At 49.0% G+C, this 12457-nt stretch overlaps 2 non-coding genes and 12 pseudogenes across 2 annotated transcripts; all 14 read right to left on the bottom strand.

The window, feature by feature from the left end:
- Positions 1–6090: 6090 nt before the first annotated feature.
- Positions 6091–6209, bottom strand: LOC135604686 (5S ribosomal RNA; annotated as a pseudogene).
- A 351-nt stretch (positions 6210–6560) lies between these two features.
- Positions 6561–6679, bottom strand: LOC135604275 (5S ribosomal RNA; annotated as a pseudogene).
- A 350-nt stretch (positions 6680–7029) lies between these two features.
- LOC135604152 (5S ribosomal RNA) lies at positions 7030–7148 on the bottom strand (annotated as a pseudogene).
- Positions 7149–7498: 350 nt separating this feature from the next.
- Positions 7499–7617, bottom strand: LOC135599385 (5S ribosomal RNA; annotated as a pseudogene).
- Positions 7618–7967: 350 nt separating this feature from the next.
- LOC135602751 (5S ribosomal RNA) lies at positions 7968–8086 on the bottom strand (annotated as a pseudogene).
- Positions 8087–8436: 350 nt separating this feature from the next.
- LOC135603926 (5S ribosomal RNA) lies at positions 8437–8555 on the bottom strand (annotated as a pseudogene).
- Positions 8556–8905: 350 nt separating this feature from the next.
- On the bottom strand, positions 8906–9024 carry LOC135603124 (5S ribosomal RNA; annotated as a pseudogene).
- A 350-nt stretch (positions 9025–9374) lies between these two features.
- On the bottom strand, positions 9375–9493 carry LOC135601438 (5S ribosomal RNA). The gene has a single exon (XR_010483732.1). It is a non-coding gene; the product is annotated as a 5S ribosomal RNA (ribosomal RNA).
- A 350-nt stretch (positions 9494–9843) lies between these two features.
- LOC135604655 (5S ribosomal RNA) lies at positions 9844–9962 on the bottom strand (annotated as a pseudogene).
- A 350-nt stretch (positions 9963–10312) lies between these two features.
- LOC135604188 (5S ribosomal RNA) lies at positions 10313–10431 on the bottom strand (annotated as a pseudogene).
- Positions 10432–10781: 350 nt separating this feature from the next.
- Positions 10782–10900, bottom strand: LOC135601437 (5S ribosomal RNA). The gene has a single exon (XR_010483731.1). It is a non-coding gene; the product is annotated as a 5S ribosomal RNA (ribosomal RNA).
- A 350-nt stretch (positions 10901–11250) lies between these two features.
- Positions 11251–11369, bottom strand: LOC135604477 (5S ribosomal RNA; annotated as a pseudogene).
- Positions 11370–11719: 350 nt separating this feature from the next.
- On the bottom strand, positions 11720–11838 carry LOC135603389 (5S ribosomal RNA; annotated as a pseudogene).
- A 350-nt stretch (positions 11839–12188) lies between these two features.
- Positions 12189–12307, bottom strand: LOC135599413 (5S ribosomal RNA; annotated as a pseudogene).
- Between the last annotated feature and the right edge of the window lie 150 nt (positions 12308–12457).

Here is a 12457-nt window from a genome sequence, read left to right as displayed (position 1 = left end):
TGTATCTTTCGTCGTAGAGATGAAAACTTTGTGACGAAAAGTTTATGCAGCAATATAGGAACGATTTTTTTTTTTTTTTTGGATTTTTGAATAAGGATAACTAAATTGCAGCAGCAGTAAGGTAGGAAACCAGAACCTGTTGCAATTCACGGGGAGATCAAAGGATGATCCGTGGTGGTGGAGATGATGACGGAATTCGGTGATGATCTTTTAAGCAATTGTGGGAATTGCTTTGGATGGTTGTAGAGGGTTGATGGATGGCTGTGGAAGGGCAGCGAGACGCCAAGAACGCTGCTCTGATACCAGGTGTTAGAACCCTTGCAGATTCTAAACTTGGGGTTGATCTCTTTAGGGGATCGGCCTCCTTGGAACTCTATAGGGGTTCCTCCCTCCAAGTTGCTGCTCAAAGGCTGCAGAACAGATTCATCTATTGCTTATCAAAAGAGAAGGAATACATGGCTATTTATAGGGCTTCTAAACCCTAACTCCTAATAGGACTCCTACTTAAGACTTTTACTTCTAACCAACTCCTAATAGGACTCCTACTCAAGACTCCTATTCCCTTACAACTCCTAATTCTTCTCTAAGAAAAAACCTCCTACATGAATGCCCCTCACAATTAGGACTCTCCTAGCTAGAGTCCTAACAGAATGTCCCTCTCAATTAGGACTCTCCTAGCTAGAGTCCTAACATTTATACATGAATGTCCCTCTCAATTAGGACTCTCATAGCTAGAGTCCTAACATTTTTACATGAATGTCTCTCTCAATTAGGACTCTCCAAGCTAGAGTCCTAACAGACCCGCCCTCTTCAAATCAGCCTTGTCCTCGAGGCTGATGATTCATGAATTCTGGGAATTTGATCTTCAAGTCGTCATAGTTCTCCCAAGTGGCATCTTCTTTTGGTAGGTTCGCCCACTGTATTAGCACTTCATTAGTGGGTCGTCGTCGTCGAGTCACGATCCGTCGATTAATAATGGCACTTGGCTGGGTCTGGAGTTCTCTTTGGGTAGTCATATTTGGTGGGTGGCTTTGGGCTGTCTCCAAGCACCTGTTTAAAACTTCCGGTTGGCTGTTGGTTTGTGGGTGATATGTCATACTCCTTTTCAATTTAGTACCCTGCATATAGAATAACTTTGTCCAAAATCTTCTATTGAAGATGCAAGTAGAATTTGTCACAAGCACAATGCGTCCCTTATAGTGTAATTCTTTTGAGTCCCAATTGTAATGAGCCATGGGGCTTGGTGCTTCCTCCAATTTTTTTATAATCTTACTAGTATCTGAATCTTCTTGCCATTCCATCTGAATATCCTCAAGGAAGTCGCTGGTCGGAAGTGAAACGGTCGAAACTTCAACTTGCTCGGGTAGCTGCGAAAGCGCATCTGCAAGAACATTCTCTTTCCCCTTTTTGTAAGTTATTTCAAAATCAAATCCAAGAAGTTTTGTTACCCATTTTTGCTGCTCGGGGGAAGATATCTTCTATTCCAAGAGATATTTTAGGCTTTTATGGTCGGTCTTGATTTGAAAGTATCGCCTGATCAAGTACAATCTCCACCTCGTTGCTGCGCGCACAATGGCGAGCATCTCCTTATCATATGTTGACATATTTTGATCGGAGGGAGATAATGTCTTGCTAGTGTATGCGAGTGGTCGACCATCTTGCATGAGAATGGCTCCAATTCTGACTCCAGATGTGTCGGCCTCAATAATGAAGGGTCGGTTGAAATCTGGTAGTGTTAGCACCGGCGTCGTCGTCATGGCTGCCTTAAGTTTGTCGAAGGCAGCGGAGGCTCTGTCCAACCATTGGAAGACATTTTTTTCTAGTAAGGAAGTAAGTGGTGCACTGATCTTTCCATAGTTTTTCACGAACTTGCGGTAGTAGCCTGTTAAACCCAGAAAGCCATGTAGCAATTTTATGTTTCTCGAGGTCGGCCAGTTTTGTATTGCTCCAATTTTGAAGGGGTCCACTGCCACACCTTCCTCTGATATGATATGCCCAAGATATTCCACCTTTTGTTGAAGAAAGCAAAAATTTGTGGTTGTTGTGTGTTCAAAAGGTGGTTTTCCGTATGTCTTCTTTGCATGCTCGTATTTGATGATACCCGGATCAAAGGTCCAGCTTTGTAAAGATTTGTGCTCCCTTTCATCTAGCAATTCATCTACTATTGGAATAAAGTATTTGTCCTTGATGATTATGCCATTGAGAGCTCGGTAATCAACACATATTCGCCTTGTTCCGTCCTTCTTGCATACAAGTAGCACCGGCGAAGAGTAGAGGTTGGAACTTGGCCGAATAACTCCTGTTTCGAGCATCTCTTTTATAATCCTTTCTATTTCATCCTTCTGGAGATGTGGATACTGATATGGCTGAGCATTTGCTGAAGATTTGCCTGGAAGAATCATTATACAATGATCATGCCGACAGGTAAGAGGTAGGTTGCGCGGTTCGTCAAATATATTTGAAAATTCAGCAAGCAAAGGAAGTAGATTTGGATCTTCAAATTCTGTTAGCTCTCCCTTAGTTTGCTGCTCAAGTTGTACCAAAAAGCCGCTGCATGCTTTATGCAAAACATTCTCCATTTGTTGTGTGCAAATCGTTGTTATGTCGCCCCCACGTTTCCCGTGCAATGTCACCTGTTTCTCCTTACTGTAAAATTTCATAATTAGTTTCATAAAATTCCAGGAAATATCACCTAATGTCGTCAACCATTTAATTCTGAGCATGGCCTCATGATTGTTAAGAGGGAGAGGGAAGAAATCTGTAATTATCTCTTGGTCCTGCAGCAATAGTTTCTCCTGTAAGCGCCTATGATCACAATTCAAAATCCGTCCGTCGGTGACCTTAACATCAAACCTGCAGCGATTCTCGATAGGTAATGATATCCGAACAGCAAGCTTACTATTTAGGAAGTTAGTAGTACTGCCCGTGTTGATGAGAACAGTGATTGGTTGTTGTTTGAGAAGGCCTCCAATTTTCATCGTTTGCGGGTTTGAGTAGCTAGCTAGTGTATGTACCGTAACTTCGGTCGGTTGTGGCTCTTCTTCTGCATCTTCTTCTTCATATTCAAAGCTCTCTTTTGGATGTTCAATGACCTCTTCTTCTATCGGTTCAATCATAAGAAGTCCTCCTTTACTGCAGCGATACTCACGGCTCCACGGCTCGTCACAATGCCAACATAACCCCTTCGCATATCGCTCCCGAAGCTCTTCTCCTGTTAACCTCTTTGGTGCAGGGACTTGGTCAACAGTAGGGGGGGGTGAGGGCTTCAATATTACTGGTTGAGGAGTGACCCTAGTCCTCCGAGCTTCATGGTTCAATTGCTCCTCTTGATGTCGTGCGAAAGAGATGGCTGCCATAAGCGTATACGGTTGTCGCGCTTTAACTTCTCCTCGGATCTCCGGCTTCAAGCCCTCGATGAAGGTCCTCAATAGCTGTTTTTGAGACCAATCATGATTTTGATTAGATAACCTTTCAAACCTGGTTTGGTACTCCTGAATGGTGGAGGTTTGTCGGATCTTTGCTAGTTGTTCGTCAATATTCTCGTAATTGGTTGGTCTGAAGCGAATCAGCAGTTCTTCTTTGAATTATCGCCATGAAAGGACTCCATAAGTATGTTCAAACCAGTCAAACCATTGAATAGCATCCCCTTCAAGATGTATAGCTGTAATTTTCACCATAGATACATCCGCGGTTTTGTGGTACCGAAAATATCGCTCCGCGTGCGAAATCCAACCAATCGGGTCTCCTTCTTCCCATCTAGGGAAGTCCACTCTCATGCATTGATAGTTGGGGTTGGTCATAGAGCTTCCCCTCTCTTGGAAGTCATATCTTTGGGGTTGGTGTGATTGGGCAAAGCTCTCTCCTTGATGTGATTTCTTCGGGCTTAGTGGTCGGCCCAATCTGAGTTCGGTAAAGAGCATCCGAATCTTATCCTCCATTCGCGCCTCCAAGGCTTCGAATTTAGCATTGATTACCTCCTTAGATGCCATAATATATGCCTCCAAATCTATGATGTTAAGATCTCTCTTTTGTTGTTAGGTTAAAGGCATGTATAGGTTGAGAGAAGTGATGGTTAAAAGGGTTGGTGGATTGGTGGATGTAGGCTACGATTTAGGCTTGTTTTGTGGCAGTTTTGGGTGCAGTTTGAGGGTATGGTTTAGTAGAGTTTTAGGGCTGTGGTTGAAAGTTTTGGATCTGTGGTAGATGGTAGCAAAGGTTTGACAGAAATCTGTGGAAGTTGCAGCAAGTATGTGCTGTCTTGTAAGAGTAGAATTATCGTCGAAGAAACAACGGTTTCTCGACGTAATTTCCACCAAAAACTTGAGAGAATTGAGGAGGGAATTGATAGCAAAATCACAGTTTATATGACAGCAAGGATATCTAATTTAATCAAGAAAATTTCGGCAGTATAACAGCAAGGAAATTGGTGCAAGTTGCAATTGCAGAATTATCGTCGAAAAATTTCAGCGGGTTACGATGAAAATTTGCAGCAACATAAAATCGTTTTTAGAGATGAATTTCTTAATAGATCAATCTTAGATGGATGCCAAGATGATCTATGAAGTGTATAAGAAATTTCATTCAAAAAAGATTGCAAATAGATGGGTTAAGGCAACGATATGCAGCTGAAATTTTCTGCAGCATAGATTTTCAAGTGCAGCAGATTGGACATAAAAGATCAGTAGTTTATATTGAGAATTTTTCGATGAAACCAAAGGGAAATCTACTGTTAGGAAATGTCAAAGATGTCATAAAAATTTCGTAGAAATTTGGATAGAAAAAGCACAGTAGCAAGATCAAACAGATGGTGCTATGCGGCTGGAATTCTGCAATGTATCTTTCGTCGTAGAGATGAAAACTTTGTGACGAAAAGTTTATGCAGCAATATAGGAACGATTTTTTTTTTTTTTTTGGATTTTTGAATAAGGATAACTAAATTGCAGCAGCAGTAAGGTAGGAAACCAGAACCTGTTGCAATTCACGGGGAGATCAAAGGATGATCCGTGGTGGTGGAGATGATGACGGAATTCGGTGATGATCTTTTAAGCAATTGTGGGAATTGCTTTGGATGGTTGTAGAGGGTTGATGGATGGCTGTGGAAGGGCAGCGAGACGCCAAGAACGCTGCTCTGATACCAGGTGTTAGAACCCTTGCAGATTCTAAACTTGGGGTTGATCTCTTTAGGGGATCGGCCTCCTTGGAACTCTATAGGGGTTCCTCCCTCCAAGTTGCTGCTCAAAGGCTGCAGAACAGATTCATCTATTGCTTATCAAAAGAGAAGGAATACATGGCTATTTATAGGGCTTCTAAACCCTAACTCCTAATAGGACTCCTACTTAAGACTTTTACTTCTAACCAACTCCTAATAGGACTCCTACTCAAGACTCCTATTCCCTTACAACTCCTAATTCTTCTCTAAGAAAAAACCTCCTACATGAATGCCCCTCACAATTAGGACTCTCCTAGCTAGAGTCCTAACAGAATGTCCCTCTCAATTAGGACTCTCCTAGCTAGAGTCCTAACATTTATACATGAATGTCCCTCTCAATTAGGACTCTCATAGCTAGAGTCCTAACATTTTTACATGAATGTCTCTCTCAATTAGGACTCTCCAAGCTAGAGTCCTAACAGACCCGCCCTCTTCAAATCAGCCTTGTCCTCGAGGCTGATGATTCATGAATTCTGGGAATTTGATCTTCAAGTCGTCATAGTTCTCCCAAGTGGCATCTTCTTTTGGTAGGTTCGCCCACTGTATTAGCACTTCATTAGTGGGTCGTCGTCGTCGAGTCACGATCCGTCGATTAATAATGGCACTTGGCTGGGTCTGGAGTTCTCTTTGGGTAGTCATATTTGGTGGGTGGCTTTGGGCTGTCTCCAAGCACCTGTTTAAAACTTCCGGTTGGCTGTTGGTTTGTGGGTGATATGTCATACTCATTTTCAATTTAGTACCCTGCATATAGAATAACTTTGTCCAAAATCTTCTATTGAAGATGCAAGTAGAATTTGTCACAAGCACAATGCGTCCCTTATAGTGTAATTCTTTTGATAGGATCTGGTAATTCTTTTGTTTCGTATCCCGGGATGCAAAAAGGAGTGCAACACGAAGACTTCCCAGGGGGTCACCCATCGTAGAACTACTCTGGCCCAAGCACGCTTAACTTCGGTGTTTTGATAGGATCTGGTGATTTAGTGCTGCCATTATCGCACCAAGTCTCGCGAGCTTCGTCCCTCGCCTATGTGCACGTCGCGGTCGGCGCATCAACGTCCGGAGCCTCTTGTCCGTCACGAAACCATCGTCGCTTTCTCGAACGTTCACGAAATCCCTATTGCAAGCCCTCTCCGAGCCCTAGCCCGACGACTGTGTATCGGTCACGGCAACCACGTGCCGAAACCATCGGCACTTTCTAGAACGATATCGGAATCGCTATTGCGACCCCAATACGGAAAGCTCTCTCCGAGCCCCTCGATACTGACTGCGTAGCGGTCACAGCAAATTTCCAGCCCCAAAACAATCGTCTCGGAGCTCTACGGGAGATGTTTCGTATCCCGGGATGCAAAAAGGAGTGCAACACAAAGACTTCCCAGGGGGTCACCCATCGTAGTACTACTCTGGCCCAAGCACGCTTAACTTCGGTGTTTTCATAGGATCTGGTGATTTAGTGCTTGCATTATCGCACCCGTTTCCCGTGCTTCGTCCCTCGCCTATGTTTACGTCGCGGTCGGCGCGTCAACGTCCAGAGCCTCTTGCCCGTCACGAAACCGTCGTCGCTTTCTCGAACGTTCACGAAATCCCTATTGCAAGCTCTCTCCGAGCCCTAGCCCGACGACAGCGTATCGGTCACGGCAAGCGCATTCCGAAATCATCGGCACTTTCTAGAACGATCCCGGAATCGCTATTGCGACCCCAATCCGGAAAGCTCTCTCCGATCCCCTCGATACTGACTGCGTAGCGGTCACAGCAAATTTCCAGCCCCAAAACAATCGTCTCGGAGCTCTACGGGAGATGTTTCGTATCCCGGGATGCAAAAAGGAGTGCAACACGATGACTTCCTAGGGGGTCACCCATCGTAGTACTACTCTGGCCCAAGCACGCTTAACTTCGATGTTTTGATGGGATCCGGTGATTTAGTGCTGCCATTATCGCACCCGTTTCACGAGCTTCGTCCCTCGCCTATGTGCACGTCACGGTCGGCGCATCAACGTCCGGAGCCTCTTGCCCATCACGAAACCGTCGTCGCTTTCTCGAACGTTCACGAAATCCCTATAGCAAGCCCTCTCCGAGCCCTAGCCCGACGACTGTGTATCGGTCACGGCAAGCGCGTGCCGAAACCATCGGCACTTTCTAGAACGATCTCGGAATCGCTATTGCGACCCCAATCCGGAAAGCTCTCTCCGAGCCCCTCTATACTAACTGCATAGCGGTCACAGCAAATTTCCAGCCCGAAAACAATCGTCTCGGAGCTCTACGGGAGATGTTTCGTATCCCGGGATGCAAAAAGGCGTGCAACACGAAGACTTCCCAGGGTGTCACCCATCGTAGTACTACTATGGCCGAAGCACGCTTAACTTCGGTGTTTTGATGGGATCCGGTGATTTAGTGCTGCCATTATCGCACCCGTTTCGCGAGCTTCGTCCCTCGCCTATGTGCACGCCGCGGTCGGCGCATCAACGTCCGGAGCCTCTTGCCCGTCACGAAACCGTCGTCGCTTTCTCGAACGTTCACGAAATCCCTATTGCAAGCTCTCTCCGAGCCCTAGCCCGACGACTGCGTATCGGTCACGGCAAGCGCGTGCCGAAACCAACGGCACTTTCTAGAACGATCTCGGAATCGCTATTGCGACCCCAATCCGGAAAGCTCTCTCCGAGCCCCTCGATACTGACTGCGTAGCGGTGATAGCAAATTTCCAGCCCCAAAACAATCGTCTCGGAGCTCTACGGGAGATGTTTCGTATCCCGAGATGCAAAAAGGAGTGCAACACGAGGACTTCCCAGGGGGTCACCCATCGTAGTACAACTCTGGCACAAGCAAGCTTAACTTCGGTGTTTTGATGGGATCCGGTGATTTAGTGCTGCCATTATCGCACCCGTTTCGCGAGCTTCGTCCCTCGCCTATGTGCACGTCGCGGTCGGCGCATCAACGTCCGGAGCCTCTTGCCCGTCACGAAACCGTCGTTGCTTTCTCGAACGTTCACGAAATCCCTATTGCAAGCCCTCTCCGAGCCCTAGCCCGACGACTGTGTATCGGTCACGGCAAGCGCGTGTCGAAACCATCGGCACTTTCTAGAACGATCTCGGAATCGCTATTGCGACCCCAATCCGGAAAGCTCTCTCCGAGCCCCTCGATACTGACAGCGTAGCGGTCACAGCAAATTTCCAGCCCCAAAACAATCGTCTCGGAGCTCTACGGGAGATGTTTCGTATCCCGGGATGCAAAAAGGAGTGCAACACGAGGACTTCCCAGGGGGTCACCAATCGTAGTACTACTCTGGCCCAAGCATGCTTAACTTCGGTGTTTTGATGGGATCCGGTGATTTAGTGCTGCCATTATCGCACCCGTTTCGCGAGCTTCGTCCCTCGCCTATGTGCACGTCGCGGTCGGCGCATCAACGTCCGGAGCCTCTTGCCCATCACGAAACCGTCATCGCATTCTCGAACGTTCACGAAATCCCTATTGCAAGCCCTCTCCGAGCCCTAGCCCGACGACTGTGTATCGGTCACGGCAAGCGCGTGTCGAAACCATCGGGACTTTCTAGAACGATCTCGGAATCGCTATTGCTACCCCAATCCGGAAAGCTCTCTCCGAGCCCCTCGATACTGACTGCGTAGCGGTCACAGCAAATTTCCAACCCCAAAACAATCGTCTCGGAGCTCTACGGGAGATGTTTCGTATCCCGGGATGCAAAAAGGAGTGCAACACGAGGACTTCCCAGGGGGTCACCAATCGTAGTACTACTCTGGCCCAAGCACGCTTAACTTCGGTGTTTTGATGGGATCCGGTGATTTAGTGCTGCCATTATCGCACCCGTTTCGCGAGCTTCGTCCCTCGCCTATGTGCACGTCGCGGTCGGCGCATCAACGTCCGGAGCCTATTGCCCGTCACGAAACCGTCGTCGCTTTCACGAAGGTTCACGAAATCGCTATTGCAAGCCCTCTCCGAGCCATAGCCCGACGACTGTGTATCGGTCACGGCAAGCGCGTTCCGAAACCATCAGCACTTTCTAGAACGATCTCGGAATCGCTATTGCGACCCCAATCCGGAAAGCTCTCTCCGAGCCCCTCTATACTGACTGCGTAGCGGTCACAGCAAATTTCCAGCCCCAAAACAATCGTCTCGGAGCTCTACGGGAGATGTTTCGTATCCCGGGATGCAAAAAGGAGTGCAACACGAGGACTTCCCAGGGGGTCACCCATCGTAGTACTACTCTGGCCCAAGCACGCTTAACTTCGGTGTTTTGATGGGATCCGGTGATTTAGTGCTGCCATTATCGCACCCGTTTCGCGAGCTTCGTCCCTCGCCTATGTGCACGTCGCGGTTGGCGCATCAACGTCCGGAGCCTCTTGCCCGTCACGAAACCGTCGTCGTTTTCTCGAACGTTCACGAAATCCCTTTTGCAAGCCCTCTCCGAGCCCTAGCCCGACGACTGTGTATCGGTCACGGCAAGCGCGTGCCGAAACCATCGGCACTTTCTCGAACGATCTCGGAATCGCTATTACGACCCCAATCCGGAAAGCTCTCTCCGAGCCCCTCGATACTGACTGCGTAGCGGTCATAGCAAATTTTCAGCCCCAAAACAGTCGTCTCGGAGCTCTACGGGAGATGTTTCGTATCCCGGGATGCAAAAAGGAGTGCAACACGAAGACATCCCAGGGGGTCACCCATCGTAGTACTACTCTGGCCCAAGAACGCTTAACTTCGGTGTTTTGATAGGATCTAGTGATTTAGTGCTGGCATTATCGCACCCGTTTCCCGTGCTTAGTCCCTCGCCTATGTGTACGTCGCGGTCGGCGCGTCAACGTCCGGAGCCTCTTGCCCGTAACGAAACCGTCATCGCTTTCTCGAACGTTCACGAAATCCCTATTGCTAGCTCTCTCCGAGCCCTAGCCCGACGACTGCGTATCGGTCACGGCAAGCGCGTGCCGAAATCATCGGCACTTTCTGGAACGATCTCGGAATCGCTATTGCGACCCCAATCCGGAAAGCTCTCTCCGAGCCCCTCGATACTGACTGCGTAGCAGTCACAGCAAATTTCCAGCCCCAAAACAATCGTCTCGGAGCTCTACGGGAGATGTTTCGTATCCCGGGATGCAAAAAGGAGTGCAACACGATGACTTCCCAGGGGGTCACCAATCGTAGTACTACTCTGGCCCAAGCACGCTTAACTTCGGTGTTTTGATGGGATCCGGTGATTTAGTGCTGCCATTATCGCACCCGTTTCGCGAGCTTCGTCCCTCGCCTATGTGCACGTCGCGGTCGGCGCATCAACGTCCGGAGCCTATTGCCCGTCACGAAACCGTCGTCGCTTTCACGAACGTTCACGAAATCCCTATTGCAAGCCCTCTCCGAGCCATAGCCCGACGACTGTGTATCGGTCACGGCAAGCGCGTTCCGAAACCATCGGCACTTTCTAGAACGATCTCGGAATCGCTATTGCGACCCCAATCCGGAAAGCTCTCTCCGAGCCCCTCTATACTGACTGCGTAGCGGTCACAGCAAATTTCCAGCCCCAAAACAATCGCCTCGGAGCTCTACGGGAGATGTTTCGTATCCCGGGATGCAAAAAGGAGTGCAACACGAGGACTTCCCAGGGGGTCACCCATCGTAGTACTACTCTGGCCCAAGCACGCTTAACTTCGGTGTTTTGATGGGATCCGGTGATTTAGTGCTGCCATTATCGCACCCGTTTCGCGAGCTTCGTCCCTCGCCTATGTGCACGTCGCGGTTGGCGCATCAACGTCCGGAGCCTCTTGCCCGTCACGAAACCGTCGTCGCTTTCTCGAACGTTCACGAAATCCCTATTGCAAGCCCTCTCCGAGCCCTAGCCCGACGACTGTGTATCGGTCACGGCAAGCGCGTGCCGAAACCATCGGCACTTTCTCGAACGATCTCGGAATCGCTATTACGACCCCAATCCGGAAAGCTCTCTCCGAGCCCCTCGATACTGACAGCGTAGCGGTCATAGCAAATTTTCAGCCCCAAAACAGTCGTCTCGGAGCTCTACGGGAGATGTTTCGTATCCCGGGATGCAAAAAGGAGTGCAACACGAAGACATCCCAGGGGGTCACCCATCGTAGTACTACTCTGGCCCAAGAACGCTTAACTTCGGTGTTTTGATAGGATCTGGTGATTTAGTGCTGGCATTATCGCACCCGTTTCCCGTGCTTAGTCCCTCGCCTATGTGTACGTCGCGGTCGGCGCGTCAACGTCCGGAGCCTCTTGCCCGTAACGAAACCGTCATCGCTTTCTCGAACGTTCACGAAATCCCTATTGCAAGCTCTCTCCGAGCCCTAGCCCGACGACTGCGTATCGGTCACGGCAAGCGCGTGCCGAAATCATCGGCACTTTCTGGAACGATCTCGGAATCGCTATTGCGACCCCAATCCGGAAAGCTCTCTCCGAGCCCCTCGATACTGACTGCGTAGCAGTCACAGCAAATTTCCAGCCCCAAAACAATCGTCTCGGAGCTCTACGGGAGATGTTTCGTATCCCGGGATGCAAAAAGGAGTGCAACACGATGACTTCCCAGGGGGTCACCCATTGTAGTACTACTCTGGCCCAAGCACGCTTAACTTCGGTGTTTTGATGGGATCCGGTGATTTAGTGCTGCCATTATCGCACCCGTTTCGCGAGCTTCGTCCCTCGCCTATGTGCACGTCACGGTCGGCGCATCAACGTCCGGAGCCTCTTGCCCATCACGAAACCGTCGTCGCTTTCTCGAACGTTCACGAAATCCCTATAGCAAGCCCTCTCCGAGCCCTAGCCCGACGACTGTGTATCGGTCACGGCAAGCGCGTGCCGAAACCATCGGCACTTTCTAGAACGATCTCGGAATCGCTATTGCGACCCCAATCCGGAAAGCTCTCTCCGAGCCCCTCTATACTGACTGCATAGCGGTCACAGCAAATTTCCAGCCCCAAAACAATCGTCTCGGAGCTCTACGGGAGATGTTTCGTATCCCGGGATGCAAAAAGGAGTGCAACACGATGACTTCCCAGGGGGTCACCTATCGTAGTACTACTCTGGCCGAAGCACGCTTAACTTCGGTGTTTTGATTGGATCCGGTGATTTAGTGCTGCCATTATCGCACCCGTTTCGCGAGCTTCGTCCCTCGCCTATGTGCAAGTCGCGGTCGGCGCATCAACGTCCGGAGCCTCTTGCCCGTCACGAAACCGTCGTCGCTTTCTCGAACGTTCACGAAATCCCTATTATAAGCCCTCTCCGAGCCCTAGCCCGACGACT

The sequence above is a fragment of the Musa acuminata genome, chromosome BXJ2-1 (genome assembly GCF_036884655.1).
Source record: "Musa acuminata AAA Group cultivar baxijiao chromosome BXJ2-1, Cavendish_Baxijiao_AAA, whole genome shotgun sequence".
Taxonomy (NCBI): Eukaryota; Viridiplantae; Streptophyta; class Magnoliopsida; order Zingiberales; family Musaceae; genus Musa; species Musa acuminata.
The sequence above is the reverse complement of the archived record's forward strand: the minus strand, read 5'-3'. Positions and strand labels throughout refer to the sequence as shown.